Consider the following 15,397-nt stretch of genomic DNA (forward strand, 5'->3'; position numbering starts at 1 on the left):
TTTTGCTAAACATCTGATAGCCTGACTGTATCAAAGAGGAAACTGGCATGGTCTAGCAGTTGAGGAAAATCCACTAACAGTATTTAGACTTCAGAGTTCCAGTCTAGTGCTCTAGCTATTAAGTACAGTGTCTATTAGTTATCACCTTTAATTAAAAACAAAAAAGTATTTGGGTTCTATTAAAAAGCAAGTAGGAAAGCTTCCCCTCACCCTCTTGTGGCCCCTCCCCAAGTGCCATAAGTCATTTTTCATCACAGAAATAAAAGATTCATTGGTAGTATCCTTGGTTCTAAACAGCAAAGCTTAGCTGCTCATGGCTAATTAGTTACTCAAGTGAAAGTGTAATTAGTATCCAGTGTGACAGAAAATATTTAGATTGAGTTCTTTTCAAGCAGTGCGCTCCTGGAAGAGACGCCATAAATCAGGGGTTATAAAAACTCTTTAAACAAAGCAAACCTGCTCTGGGAACCCATTCCAGATTTAGCCTATAATATTTATTTACTTAGCTGACTTGTGCTTTTAACATCACAGTTTTCAACCAGGACTTTTTAGCACCTGGATCACATTCACCAAGAATGAAAGTCACCCAGTATGCAGAGTCAGCATAAACCCTCTGCACTAGTCTTTCAATATAGGGTTTGCATAGGACTTAAGTGGTGTGCATTGGTCTTGTACTAGCTCTCTGCACCGAGGTGAATTTCACCTAACCCTTAGAAAAACGAGAGATACAAAAAGTATCTGCCACACTTACTACGATCCATGAAGATATACATTGAAGAGATGCAGACATATGCTGATTGGCTAGATCTTCTATAGGTACTTTCTGGTCTTTGAGGGTATGTCTACACTACAGCGCTAATTCGAACTAATGGATCCAGACTAAAAAACTAGTTCGAATTAGCATTTTGCTAATTTGAACTAGCATGTCCACATTAAGTGGAACCTGAACCGAGGTTAAGGATGGCCGGAAGCAGTGCCGGCAGGGCATCAGATGAAGACTTAGAGTGTGGAGCTGCTGCCTCAGGCTAGCCGAGGGCTGTGCTTAAAGGGACCCGACCCCCCACCCCAGACAGACAGTTCTCAGGGGTGCCCCACTTGCAAAGCAGTCCTGGCTTGGAGTGCCCGGAGTACCCACACATCACACCACTCGGCCATCAAACTGGCTGCACTTGCCGCAAGCTGCCATCTGGGGAGAGGGGGCAATTGGGGAGCTGCAGGAGAGCTTCCACCCCCAGAAGGCAGCCCAGTCCTCCCCATCGAGGGCTTGTACCCCATTCCTCCCTCACCTCCTTCCACTTACCCCTCTCTAGCCCTTCTTCCTGATGTAGAAAATAAAGGACAATTGTGTTCAAAAATAGAATCTCTCTTTATTGAACAAAACTGGGGGAGACTGGGAAAAGGAGGTAGGAGAGGGGAAGAGAGAAGGTGGGAGAGGGGAGGGCAACTACAATGATGAGGGGTTTGGAACAGGTCCCATACGAAGAGAGGCTAAAGAGACTGGGACTTCTCAGCTTAGAAAAGAGGAGACTGAGGGGGGATATGATAGAGGTCTATAAAAGCACGAGTGGGGTGGAGAGGGTGCATACAGAAAAGTTCTTCCCATAATAGAAGGGCTAGAGAACATCAAAGGAAAGGAATGGGTAGCAGGCTTCAGACTAGTAACAGAAAGTTCTTCTTCACAAAGCAAAGAGTCAACCTGTGGAACTCCTTGCTGCAGGAGGCTGTGAAGGCTAGAACTAGAACAGAGTTTAAAGAGAAGTTAGATCAAGTCATGGAGGTTGGGTCCATGGAGTGGTATTAGCCAGGGGGTAGGAGTGGTGTCCCTGCCCAAAGTTTGTGGAAGGCTGGAGAGGGATGGCACGAGACAAATCACTTGGTCACTGTCTTTGGTCCATCCCCTCCAGGGTCCCTAGGGTTGGCCACTGTCGGCAGACAGGCTACTGGGCTAGATGGACCTTTGGTCTGACCCAGGACGGCCATTGTAAGCTCAGGGCTCAGGGTCGGGGTCTCAGTGGACCACCTTGATTTTCATGCACACCTGCTCCTGGGTGGCCAGGCTGGCAGCTCTCCTGCCCTAGATGGCCACTTTCCTGTGCCTAGTGCAGAGGTCGTGGACGAGGTCCACAATGCCTGCACTAGACCAGGCAGGTGCCCGCCTCTTGCTGTCCCGGGCAGGCTCCTGAGAGCCGCCAGCCTGGTCCCGGGAAGAGGGGGAGGGCTGGGGGGCATCGGGTGGCTGGCTCGAGCCGTGCCAGGTGCACGGTCTGCTGGCTGGGTGCTGGCAGGCTTTCATCTGGCACGGGCATCGTATCCAGCCCATGCCCCTTTAAGGGGTCTGGGGCCAGGAGGGGGGCAATAGAGTTTCCCTGGTGTTGGCCCGAGTGGCCACCAGGGAAAGCTGGGGGGGGGGGGGGGCGCTAGCCTCCCACTAGTTCGACTTAAGGGGCTACACAGCCCTTAAGTCGAACTAGTAAGTTCGAACTAGGCTTAGTCCTCGTAGAATGAGGTTTAAGTTCGAACTAGCGGAGCGCTAGTGTAGCGCCTATCAAAGTTAATTCAAACTAACGTCCGTTAGTTTGAATTAACTTTGTAGTGTAGACATACCCAGAGTTACCAAGAGGAAGAGAAGAATTCTCTTTTTCCATTAAGTGATTAAAATCTTATATGCATTTTTAACAGAAAGAAATTTGATTTAAACTATCTTCCACCACTTCCTTTCTGTCCCCCATTTGACATAATGGTTTCTTTTAAAATTCTTACAGAATATCTTCAAAGTCTTACTTCACCTCTTTGTGCTTTTGTTTACCTTTCTACACTATCTTGTCTATTTAGGTGCAAAGGCAATTCCTCACTAGGTATTTATACAGTGCTGAGAACAATAGAGCCTGATCTATTTGATACGGTCTCGCATGATATTCTTATTGATAAACTAGGCAAATATAACTTAGATAGGGCCACAATAAGGTGGGTGCATAATTGGCTGGATAACCGTAGTCAGAGAGTTGTTGTTAACGGTGCTAAACCCTGCTGGAAAGGGATAACAAGTGGAGTTCTGCAAGGGTCTGTTTTGGGACCCGTACTGTTCAATATCTTCATCAATGATGTAGATATTGGGATAGAGAGTACGCTTATTAAGTTTGCAGATGATACCAAACTGGGTGGGGTTGCAACTTCTTTGGAGGATAGGGACATAATTCAAAATAACCTTAGCAAGTTAGAGAAATGGTCAGAGGTAAACAGGATGAGGTTTAATAAAGAGAAATGCAAAGTGCTCCACTTAGGAAGGAACAATCAGTTCCATACATACAAGATGGGAAGCGACTGTCTAGGAAGGAGCATGGCGGAAAGGGATCTAGGGGTCATAGTGGACCACAAGTTGAATATGAGTCAACAGTGTGATGCTGTTGCAAAAAAAGCAAATATGATTCTAGGTTGTATCAACAGGTGTGTTGTAAGCAAAACTCGTGAAGTCATTCTACCGCTCTACTCTGGACTAGTTAGGCCTCAGCTGGAGTACTGTGTCCAGTTCTGGGCGCCACATTGCAAGAAAGATGTGGAGAAATTGGAAAGGGTACAGAGAAGAGCGACAAGAATGATTAAAGGTTTAGAGAACGTGACCTATGAAGCCAGGCTTCATGAACCGGGCTTGTTTAGTTTGGAAAAAAGAAGATTATGGGGGGACATGATAGCGGTTTTCAAATATCTAAAAGGGTGTCACAAGGAGGAAGGCGAAAATTTGTTCCTCTTGGTTTCTGAGGACAGGACAAGGAGTAATGGGCTTAAAGTGCAGCAGGGGAGGTTTAGATTGGACATTAGGAAAAAATTCCTAACTGTCAGGGTGGTCAAATATTGGAATAAATTGCCAATGGAGGTGGTGGAATCTCCCTCTCTGGAGATATTTAAGAACAGGTTAGATAGACATCTGTCAGGGATGGTGTAGACGGAGCTTGGTCCTGCCTTGAGGGCGGGGGGCTGGACTCGATGACCTCTCGAGGTCCCTTCCAGTCCTATTATTCTATGATCTTTGTTTAGGCCTTCCTGCATTATCATAAGAAATGGAATTTGGGTCCTTAAACCAGCTCCCACTCAGCATAGGCTGTGCTTCAACAATTACTTTTACCCTACATTTTCTATTGGGAAAAAATTAGGAGCTCTGTTTAGCTCTGTCAATAGAAAACAAGAGTTGACACTGCTAATTAGACTATAAAGAGCTCCTCAAAGGCAGCCATACTCTCCTGTGCCAGGAAGCAAGACTGAGCAGGTAGGCTGAGCAGTTAAAGCCTTAGCAAATCAGGTTACTATTCTGAGTAACAATTAAGAGAAGGTGTTTGTAGCCTTTGATCAAAAGCATCCGACAAAACTGGGTGAGTGGGGCAACAAAATGGCAAATGAAAGTCTATGTTGATGAATGCTAATCAATGCAACTTGGAAAACATAATCCCAACTCTATATATGCAAAATGATGGGGTCAAAATTAGCTCTTACCACTCAGAAAGGTTTTAAAGTCCCTGTGGATAGTTTTCTGGAAAAACCATTCAATGTGCAATGGCAGTCAAAAAAGCAAACCATGTTGGGAACCATTGAGAATGGGATGTAATATAACACTTTGTCATATGTCTCTATATTGCCACATGCATCTGACAAAGTGGGTCTTTGCCCACGAAAGCTTATGCTCCTACACTTCAGTTAGTCTATAAGGTGCCACAGGACTCCTCGCCGTTATTGCCTCTATAGGAATCCATGGTAGGTTCTCATCTCAAATACAGTGTGAAGATGTGGGCTAGATGGACCTTTGGTCTGACTCAGTATGGCTGTTCTTACAATCTACTATTACCATTCTATGTGTAATTAATTTAGTCACAGATACACTGCACAATATAAATCATATCATACATATATTAGAAGCCCATTGTCTGTGCATCTAACGCTGATGTACATGGCCACGTCCCTTGGCCATACATCAGTGCCCCGCCCCCTTCCCCTCCCTCAGTGGCATGCTGCACCGCTCCGCTGGGCCCCGGCGGGGGAGCAAGCGGTGGCAAGCGATTGTTTGGGGGAGCGCGGACCCCAAACAGCTGCTTGCCACCGCTTGCTCCCCCGCCGGGGCCCAGCTGAGCACTCCCAGCTGAACGTGCCACAGAGGGAGGGGAAGGGGGGCGGGGCTGGCCAGAAGGGGGGCAGGAAGCAGAGCTGGGGGGAGGATCGGGGGCTGTGGGGGAGGATGGGGGGCCCGGAGGAAGGGGGACAGGAAGCAGCATTGGCAGGGGGTGTCCGGGGGCCGTGGGGCTGGCTGGCAGGCAGGAAGAGGGGGCAGGAAGCAGAGCTGGGGGGGGGGGGGAAAATCGGGGACCGTGGGGCTGGACAGGAGGGGGGGGGACAGAGGAAGGGGGTGGGAAGCAGACCTGGCGAAGGGGGGGTGCAGCCACTGGCCTCAGCCAGAGTCCTTCCGGTTGCGCCCCCAGCAGGCGCTCCCTTTACTTGCCAGCAGAACCACTCCCCCCGCTCGGCTTCTGCTCGCAACCAGAGGCTCCCAGTTGGGAGATGGGCCACAATTGGCACTGTGAGCCTCTGGTCCCGTGCAAAAGCCCGGCGCCCACCCCACCTGGCTTTTGCGCATGACCAGAGGGCTCCCAAAGCCAATTGCACTCCGCCGCCCAGTCGCTCTCCCGCCCCCCACCAGGCTTCCCTCCAGTGCCCAGCCGGTAATTCACAAAATGCCAGACATTGCAAATGTTTGGTATTTTCTGAATTTTTCTACTGGACAGATGGTGCAAATACCGGACTGTCCAGTAGAAAACTGGACACCTGGCAACCCTAGCCCCAGCGGGACCATCACTCAGCTGGGCTGCTTGCTCCCCCTGCCACGGCCCAGCTGAGTGGCGCTGGTGCTGCACCGCTCAGCTGAACCCCAGTGGGATGGGAAGGGGGGAGGGGCACTGACATACATGGCCAGGGGGAGGGGCCATGTACATCACTGCCTCCCCTTTCTCTTCCTGCCATGGTGCTGAGTGGTGCGCCCCTCAGCTGGGCCACCACAGGAGAGGGGAAGGGGAGGCGGTGATGTAGACAGCCCCACCCCCTGGCCATGTACATCACTGCCCCACCCCTCGTCCTCCACAGTGGCCCGGCCAAGCCGCCATGGAGGGAGAGGACGAGGGTGGGGCAGAGATGTACAGAGCCAGGGGGCTACATACGTCACTGTCCTTCTTCCCCTCCACTTGTGGCACTCAGCTGAGTGCTGCGCCCCTCAGCCAGGCTGCTGGGGGAGCCAGCAGTGCAAGGGGCTGTTTGGGGTCCCCCACGGTGGAAGGGGAAGGGAAGGCGGTGATGTACACGGCCCTGCTCCCTGGCCATGTACGTCACTGCCCCGCCTCCCTCCCTCGCAGCAGTCCGGCTGAGCAGGCAGCACTCAGCCAAGTGCCAGGGCGGGAGGGAAGGGGGGCGGGGAGAGACAGAAGGGAGAGAGAGGCAGGAGGGGGAGAAGAGAAAGGAAGACAGAGAGAGAGGCAGGAGGCAGAGGAGAGCGGGGGGGGGGAGGCAGTAGGAAGAGAGAGAGAGAGAGAGAGAGAGAGAGAGAGAGACGGAGCGAGAGCGCTCAGGAGAGAAGACCTGAAAATCCCATCTTATGACGGGCTAATTGGCTAGTAAAAGGATAAAAGGAGACTAACAATAAGCACTGAGCTAATAGGTTTGCTGGTCAACTTCTGTTGGTTGATGCCACTGTAGCAAGTGCTAGTGTAAAGTGGTTGTATTAAACACGTGCATTTGGGGCCCAATCCTTTTAGCTGTTAAATGCAATTTATGTCAATCTCAGAAGTATTGAGCCTGTCATTAGCATGCTTGCTTTGAAGGGGTGTAGCTGAGTGTTCAGAACTTTTGAAAAACTGGTAAGTTTTTTTAGAAGATGATCTTTGAGTCATTTTCCTCTCCACCTCAAATTGTCCATATTTAAATAATTTTAAATCAATACCCACAGATGTTGTGCAATGCAAGAGGTAGGGGAAAAAGTGATGATCCATGAGTCTCTATTAAGACACATGAAGGAACAGATTGTATATACTGTATGTGGCAAGGATGCCATTCTAGAAGTGGTGGGAAAAGTTTGAAAAAGTGCCCATCTACTGAGAGAACCTCCGCTGGAAAATGTTTGTTTTGTCCCCTGCAAGTAAATCTAAGTTACTCCCCTGCCCGCTCCCTTCACCAGCCAGGAGGGAAAGACATGCACGGAGTCCAAGTACTTTCCTCTCACTCCCTTATTAGGGGACAGCTGCCACCTCCGCCCTATTCTCCCGAAATGCTGTTCTTGCCAAGTGGGCAATCTTACATTGCTAACGTTATAATTGATTACAAGCTCTATTCTGTGCGGGCTGTACTCCCTGCCATCCTAGATTGTCTGATGTGATCCTTGTTTAGAATTAAGCTGTGGATGTAGAAACTTGCTAGACACGAGGGTCGCAGACAGGGACTTTGGCAGCAGTGGCTGGGGGTGATCTGCCAGCAGAAATCTCTAGAGGTGTTTGATCATGCTCAGGAGATTTAATCGATCTCACTTTCAAAAGGGCACAGCATGCGTTCCCTCTACTGTAGGCTCCTGTGGAGTGTAAGGTAGTATTGGTACTGCTCTCCTCCCACACCAATCCAATCAGGGAACACAAAGACTCCTCCATATGCAGAAACGCAATGGGGGCTGGATTTCACCTGTATACAAAGAGCCAGTCTGGCCCTTGATTTGTTGGTAAGGGGCAGGCCATGTTGCATTGGAAATTTCTGGTATCATAAATATATGCTCGCATAGCTTTAAAGTTGTTTCCGTTCTGTGAGAAATTATTTATCCTACGGGTGAGTTCTACTGTATCTCCCCTCACTGCAAGATAGGTAGGATTTTAAGGCTATGGGCCTGCAGAAATAAAAATGTGACTAAAAATACATTAAAAGATTTTTCTTGATCCTCAAATGTTACTTATTAGTCTGATCCAATTACTACTTATCTCAGTACAAATGGAAATTCTACTACCCTTCCAAACTCTCAAGACACAGGAGTTTATTCTCCAAACCCTTCCTTTCTGATACTGTAGAAGAACCACTCCTTTCCCAGGAAGATCATTTCTGACTTTGTTCTTGAAACTTGGGGGGGGGGGGGGGGGGGGGGTTGAAAAAAAAATCTAGTTGGGGAATCCAGTACATCTTAAGGCATCTTAATACTTGGTGCTCTGCTTTACTCCCCAGGTTCCTGACCATCAGCAGGTGATTAAGATGCAAGAACGGAAAGTGAGCTAGCCTTATTGAGCCTCTCAATAATTGTCACTGGTCAGCTGAACTGTTCTGTAAACATCTTCTTAGCAATCAGTAAGCCAACGAAGTCAACGTGTTTAAGAGCAATGGAAAAACGAGCAAGTCAAGATGACTTTTTCTTAATGCCCAGAACATTGTTATTCTCAAATAGAAAGAAGGCTAGAATTTTTAAATCTTGGCCAAATCCGCCCTTTTGGTGAGAATTTAGCTTAGTTGTCAGAGTGTATCTACATAGCACCCTTAGCTTGAAATAAGCTATGCAATTTGAGCTATGCAAATTGCATAGCTTATTTTGAGTGTATTTTGAAATAGCGCCAAATTATGAAATAAGCTGTCTACACAGCGCCAAATTTCAAAATAATTCGCTACTCCGAAATGCCCCTTATCGGGACATTCAAATAAGCTGCCCGTTATTTCTAAATCTATTTTGAAATAATGGGCTGCTTCAATAGATGTGGAATAGCTATTTCGGGTTACTTCAGTATCCCAAAATAGCTCTGCAATGTAGACATACCTTAAGAGAGCCTAAAGAGCATCTCTTTCCCCCAAACCAGTATTTCATACAATTACTTTAGAGGAGTCCTACTAACATAGGAGCCTTTGTACAGCAACCAACAGTATTTCATGGTCCCTAGGATGGAAAGAAGGGGATGTCTCAGCTGTGGCTGTGACAGTATTCAGTCATTTACTGTGCATGTGCATGCAGAGATTGGCAGCAGTCACTAGCTCTCATTTTCAGAGTAGCCATAAGGTGAACTAAGCATTCTCACCAACCTCTTTCAACATTCATTCCACCTTACCTAGTCCTGTTAGGGCTGGTTGACAGTCCAATACAAAATTCTTAGCCTAATGCCATTCCACTCTGAAATGGCCACATCTCCAGCACAGAATTTCACTCCATTTACACTTACAGGATCAATTCATCCATCACTAAAATGCTCAGCCCCTTGTGTTGAAAATTGGTTATGGCAGCTACTTAACAGTAACAATGACATTTTAGGACAGGAAATGAAGTAGAAAGATACAACAAGATGTAACGACATAGGGTATTTAGTGAGAAAGAATAAAAGTAGTATGCCTGGACACTTAGTCAGCACACAGGGCTTTCAAAAAAGAAAGGGTGTAAAAGCACTATGGCATATTTACTGCCAGAATTAAAAGGTTATCAGTGATTTACTGCCCTTAAGACTGTAAAGTGTCATTTCTGCCTTGAGCTCATTTCCAACACTAAGGCTACCTCTAGTCTGGCATGATTTTCCGCAAATGCTTTTAACGGAAAAGCACTTTGTGGAAAAGTGTCCGTGCCAATCTAGATGCGGTTTTGTGCAAGAAAGCCCTGATCGCCATTTTTACCATTGGGGCTTTTTTGCACAAAACAGTTTTTAGCTGTCTACACTGGCCCTCTTGTGCAAATACATTTGCGCAAGAGGGATTTTTCCCGAATGGGAGCAGCATAGTATTTGTGGAAGAACACTGACAGTCTTACATTAGATCATCAGTGTTCTTGCGCAAATTCAAATGGCCAGTGTAGACAGCTGGCAAGTTTTTCCACAAAAGCACCAGCTTTTGCAGAAAAACTTGCCAGTTTAGACACAGCCTAAGCATATATAGGACATGAATACCATATTTGAGATCCTACACAATGTTCAATATCATTTTTCCTAGAAGGATAAATTCCTTGAGCCTTCTCTAGATACAGACATGCTGATAAGTTGCAAGCTGTATGCAACACTATTTAGGGCTTATGCAGTATTTGAATACCTGTATTGTGCTTTGAACTTGGAATCACCACTATATTTTAAGGCAGGTAAACATCATCCATCTTTTAGACCAGGGAAAGGCACTCAGGGGATAAAATACTCACATTGGTTGAAAGGAACTGATTGCCAGAGCTAGGATTATGAGAATTTAGTAGTTCCAAGGGTCCAATCCTACAGTGAATCAGAAAGAAAAGGGGAATGAGTTTAAATCCCATTGTTACTCCACCAGATTCTGGAGGGTGATGGGAGCACACATACACATGTGTACCATTAAACTTAACCTTTGCCTTAAAATAGGAATTCTAAAAGTGTCCTTTTCTCCCTAATTAATTTATTTTGACCATATACTCAATATAACCTGAAATATAGCCATTAGAGTCACTCAGTGCTACTATCAGCAATACCACACACATGTAATTTGCAGAAGGCATGAAAGTAACTGCTGGATGACAAAATCTAATTTCAGGATTCTATTACGTTAGGTGCTGTTTACACCCATTGGAGCAGGGAAGTTTCTTAAAAAAGAAAGAACAAACAAGGCTGATCAAATGTAGAAGAAATGAAGTAATATGTCCACTGTCCAGCTAGAGAACCCAGGCACAGAGATTAAGTAATTTGTGGAAGGTCACATGGAAAATCTGTTAAAAACAGGAGTTGAATACACATCTCCAAGTCCCAATCCAGAACCTGGCTAGTCCTACTCTTTCTTGATCTAAGCAAACAAACTTCTGTTTGATCTTATAAAGCCCCATCCCTGCACTAAGTAATGGATAGATGCAGGATTGGGATCTCAGTCAAAGTCAATACATTTTTGTTCATATAAAATATCTGTACTTTGCACTATAATACTGACAATCATGGAAGTACTTTAAAGGTACTACTCAAATAATTATGAAGGGAGTCTCACAATATCATTCCTGTTAGGTGGAGAAATATAGTCTCAATTTACTGAGTGCACTCAACCCCCCCAGCTCCCTGAAGAAAATCCCCCAGCCCCTTAGCACCTAAGACACAAAATGCTCTCATGCACTTTAGGATTCTCATCTGCAGATCTTAATGATTTACAAGAGCAGATAAGTATTACCACCTCTGTTTTACAGTTGGGGAAATGGAGACAGAGCCCCGAAAAGAGCAAGGTCACGGTAGAATCAGCAATATAAAGAACTCGGATTTCCTATGTATTGGGCAATAGTGCCCCACGTGTATTTTGCCCATTTGCTTGTGTACAAGCACAGCTGGCAGGTGCATGAGGTGTTTTATGAGGGCAGCTTAAAATTATTGGCTTCAATGACTTGTATGCAAAAATCAAATAAAGCATATGGCAAACTTGGGATTGGAAAAACACAGCTCTCTCAACTCACCATTCGGTCTTTACCCACTACACTATGTTCTATGATAAATATGGTAAGCGTGGCCAGACAGAACTCCAAGCCGAAATGTTTCCAATTCCCACGGTTTTGCCTTGCCCTGAGTAGAATCTTAGATAGCTAAAATATTTGCTAGAATAAAATGGACGTTACGTGTGGAGTCAGTAGGTGAGGTTTGCTTCCTGGATATTGATATAGAAAGCCATTGCCATACTACTTTGACTGATCTAGAGAACAGATGTTTTTATATGATTTATGAAAACAAATGTGTATATCTTCCATAAATAGCAATGTGTTCCAGTAACTAACTGAACAAAGAATTATAGCCCATGAGGGCTGGGAAACTGCAGGCAGTATTTGAAATTGTCCATTAACTCTTAGTTTTAAATGAAAAGCCACAGACTCTAGGTTCAGTCCTTAACCTTTTCACATTTACATGGCTCCTCTGATTAAAAACAAACAAGACTAAGAGCATGTCTTAATCAGACTGAATACTACAGATATCTGCTGAGGATAGTTAAATTCAATTAAGTAATAGACACACATTCAATATACAAGTACAAGCACTTTGGAAACTTTACATTAACAACACCTAATTGTATTTTTGTCACTATCAGAATTTTAGCAAAATTTCCAGAGCTAAAAATGTTACGGGTAAGGGTATGCTCAAAGCTTCTAGTTCTCTGAATAATTTGTATGAATAATCCAATATTTGATTAAGCAAATAGGTCACCACCACTGCTCACATTGCCCTGGTCCTAAACTATTGTTAAACAGCATCCTATTTCTCAGAAAGATTGTGTGTCAGACGTGTAATATTAGCTGAGGTGTTAAAATTGACAACTCGGTTAACTTTTTGGACAGCAAGTTTATTAAAAAAAAAAAAAAAAAGATCCCATCTTCAGTAGCCATCAGTCACTGCTAGACTGAGTTAATTTATATATTTATTCAGCAGTTTGCCATGAACGTCACAAAGTTTTTAAAATATGTTTTTATTATTAGGCAGCATAAGTGGCAGAATTTACACAAAGCAATATCTTCTGATTTGTATTGGATAGAACATTTTCCCTTCCGGCGTGAGACTAGTAAGTGGTATTGCTTTGGCACATTACAGAGTAGCTACTCTCCTCCCCAGAGGCAGCTGCATTTCATTGGTGGACAAAAGCATTCCCTATAACATCCATTTGCTTCAGTACTGCACAAGAATATTGAAATGTTTTCATAAACTTTGAGACCAGATGGTACCATTATGACTGTCTAATCGGATGTCCTGCATATACCAGCCATAGGAATCCATGTTTAGCAATTGATTCTCTATTGCTAATGCACCCCACATTTCTATTCATTTCAATTAGGGCTTGTAAAAACATTGAGAGAGCAGATAAAACTACAAAGTACTATTAGATTTTGTTTTCTTTTATACAGGTGCTACAGAAGTGCTCCCTCCTCCCCTCCCCACTTTTCTGCTGCAAAAGGGCTTCCTTTCTTTTTTTGCAGGGTCCATACCTTTTATTTTCAACATATAACACTAAGTTTAATTTCAATAAGTGACTTTCTTGGTCATCTGTCCAATGAAATAAAATAAAGCTTCTGTTTACAATGATCAGGTTGATTTAACTCCTTTTAGCAACAATGTGCTACTATGCTCTCTAACAGGATTTTGTGTGTGTTACTTTATTTCAGATCCAGTATCAGATCCAGTATCAACTCAATATGAAGATGCAGCATTTGAAAGGTTTTTTTTGTTTTTATTAAAAATGGAGAAACACCATGAACAATGGAACAGAAAAACAGGTAAACTAGTTTTAAAAAGGGAATAAAAAACAGCCAGGAATTATGCCTAATTACCTACAAATCATGCTCGGCATCTCTTATAATGCAAGTTGGCCTAGCTCCATTGATAGCAATAGAACTATGCCAACTTGTATTCTTATCTGTCTTAATCACATTTCTACACACAGCCACTTGAATTCACTCTAGTATTAAAATTTGAAGAGTTTGAAAATGCACTATATTTTTTCCTGTCCCCACGTGTGAAACTGAAGACTTGCTGACTGTAGGAAATTGGAATAAAGAAAGCAGCCAGTAACTGTGCAACAGACAGAACGAAGTGCTTTTGCCCCTTGCTTCTAGACAAATATGTATTTATCCAAAAAAACAGTGTTTCCCTTCTAATAATTTAACATGAAGGGGCTGGCTATTAACTGTTCAGCGTTGTCAGTGCAAGATAGAGATGCGATGAGCCACTCAAAACATGATCACTGAGCTATGTTAACAATCTTCCAATCAATGCAGAAGCTACACAGACTTTTTTTTTAAATGTATCCCCTAAAGAGAGCTGCTCCAGTACAGAACTTAGAACTTGTATAGAACAACAAATGGTCTCTAGCACTTTATTGACTAACAAAACATGTAGTTGGTATCATGAATTTCATGGGCACGGCCCACTTCAGATGACCAGAGTTTTGAGTTTAGGATGTTCAGACTCAAAATAAATGTTCAGGAGAGAAGTGGGAGAGAGAGGGAGAAAGGGGTGGGAGACAGGGAGCAGAGGGTCTAGAAAAATCAAAGGGAAAAACAGGAAGGTAGAGCTGCGAGTCAGTAAGTATCTGAAGAGTAGGTGGTTAAAACGAAGCAGATAAGAATCAGTCAATAGATTGTAGATTCCTATGTTAGGAAGGATACTCACACAGAGCTGTTTGCACCTTCATTGAATGTATGTCCTTTAAAGAAACTCCCAATTCTAGCCTATTTGTATAGCCAGTGTCTCACTACTTGCAAGGGCAGCAAGGTTGACCCAAAGGAATGTTCAATGCAGTCAGCATGGATCCAGACCTATTTAGCATCTATCATGTGTGTGGAGAAGAAAGGGGAGGGACAAAGAAAAGAGAAGGGAAGAGTTTCAAACTGATCTGCAGTCATTATTCCCAAGTAGGGAAAGGAAACCTAAATAGGGAAGCTGATACACATTAGTAGGACGTAGCAAACAGTGAAATCTAGCTGCTGCCATTAAACATTCTCCTTACATTAAAACAAAAAAAAAAAAGTCAAGATATAGATGCCTTTTCATTAGGCATAGAACTGTTGCTGCCATACAAGCAAAGTAACTGTTTGTGCAGCATTTCCCTCTCACGCCCCAATATCTTCAATTTAGGTCAGCCATCAAGAGGAGAGAAAAAAAAAAAAAAAAGGACTGGAGACGGAAGATGAGATGCTCTATTTCACACAGTTGCCCTCTGGAAGGACTGGCAAAGGCAGTCACTTAAATTAAGTGCAGGTCATCAGACAAGAAATCTAATCTATTCCTGAAACAGACAACCTCAACAGCCCAAATCCCTATGGCCTTTACAGTGACACAATGAACTACTTCCTCGTGTACCTCTGTCAATTCACGTTAGATTCCTATTTTTTTAAAAGTGATATTTCATGTACACTATGACCCTATTGCTCAGAGCAAGGAAAGTGCTTTGGTTTATTTATGACCTACTAACCTTAAATAAAAAAAGCATACATCCAATCTGAATGTTCTCATAAGCCTAGAGATTTGAAATAAAACTTAAAAATAAATCTGGCATTTGTAGCATAGGCAGCTAGAGCTATATTTGTACAGTTGTTTTTTTTTTTTTAAATGAAAAACAGATGACAGAAGAGGAAAGCGTTATTACCCTGCATAAACTGCAAGTTTTAGACATCGGGACCGCAGTTTACAAGGGCCTGGATTTCTCACGTGCCTCAACTTCCATCAACATAGAGCTAAATAAAGCAACACTGTGGTTTTACATCTATCTCCAGTTTAAAGGACCAGAAGCATCAGCTAGCTATAGTTTTCAAGACAGAATTTAACCCAGCCCCAGCTTTTAACCTTGGGAATAGAAAAGCCTGTTATCAGCCTGCCAAGATAGCGTGTTGGGAAAAAAGTGAGAGAAGTAGCATTGAAAGAAATGGGGAATAACAAGGAAACACACTCCCTCTTCTATG

The 15,397-nt window shown here is 44.1% G+C and overlaps 1 long non-coding RNA gene across 2 annotated transcripts in view; it reads right to left on the minus strand.

The window, feature by feature from the left end:
* LOC142830599 (uncharacterized) overlaps positions 1-15,397 on the minus strand; it is a 64,211-nt gene that overhangs the window by 16,274 nt on the left and 32,540 nt on the right. For both annotated transcript variants that reach the window (XR_012905980.1, XR_012905981.1), the window contains exon 2: positions 10,157-10,223. This is a non-coding gene — a long non-coding RNA (uncharacterized LOC142830599). The remainder of the gene's footprint in view (positions 1-10,156; positions 10,224-15,397) is intronic.

Source organism: Pelodiscus sinensis, chromosome 9, assembly GCF_049634645.1.
Source record: "Pelodiscus sinensis isolate JC-2024 chromosome 9, ASM4963464v1, whole genome shotgun sequence".
NCBI classification, from domain to species: Eukaryota; Metazoa; Chordata; order Testudines; family Trionychidae; genus Pelodiscus; species Pelodiscus sinensis.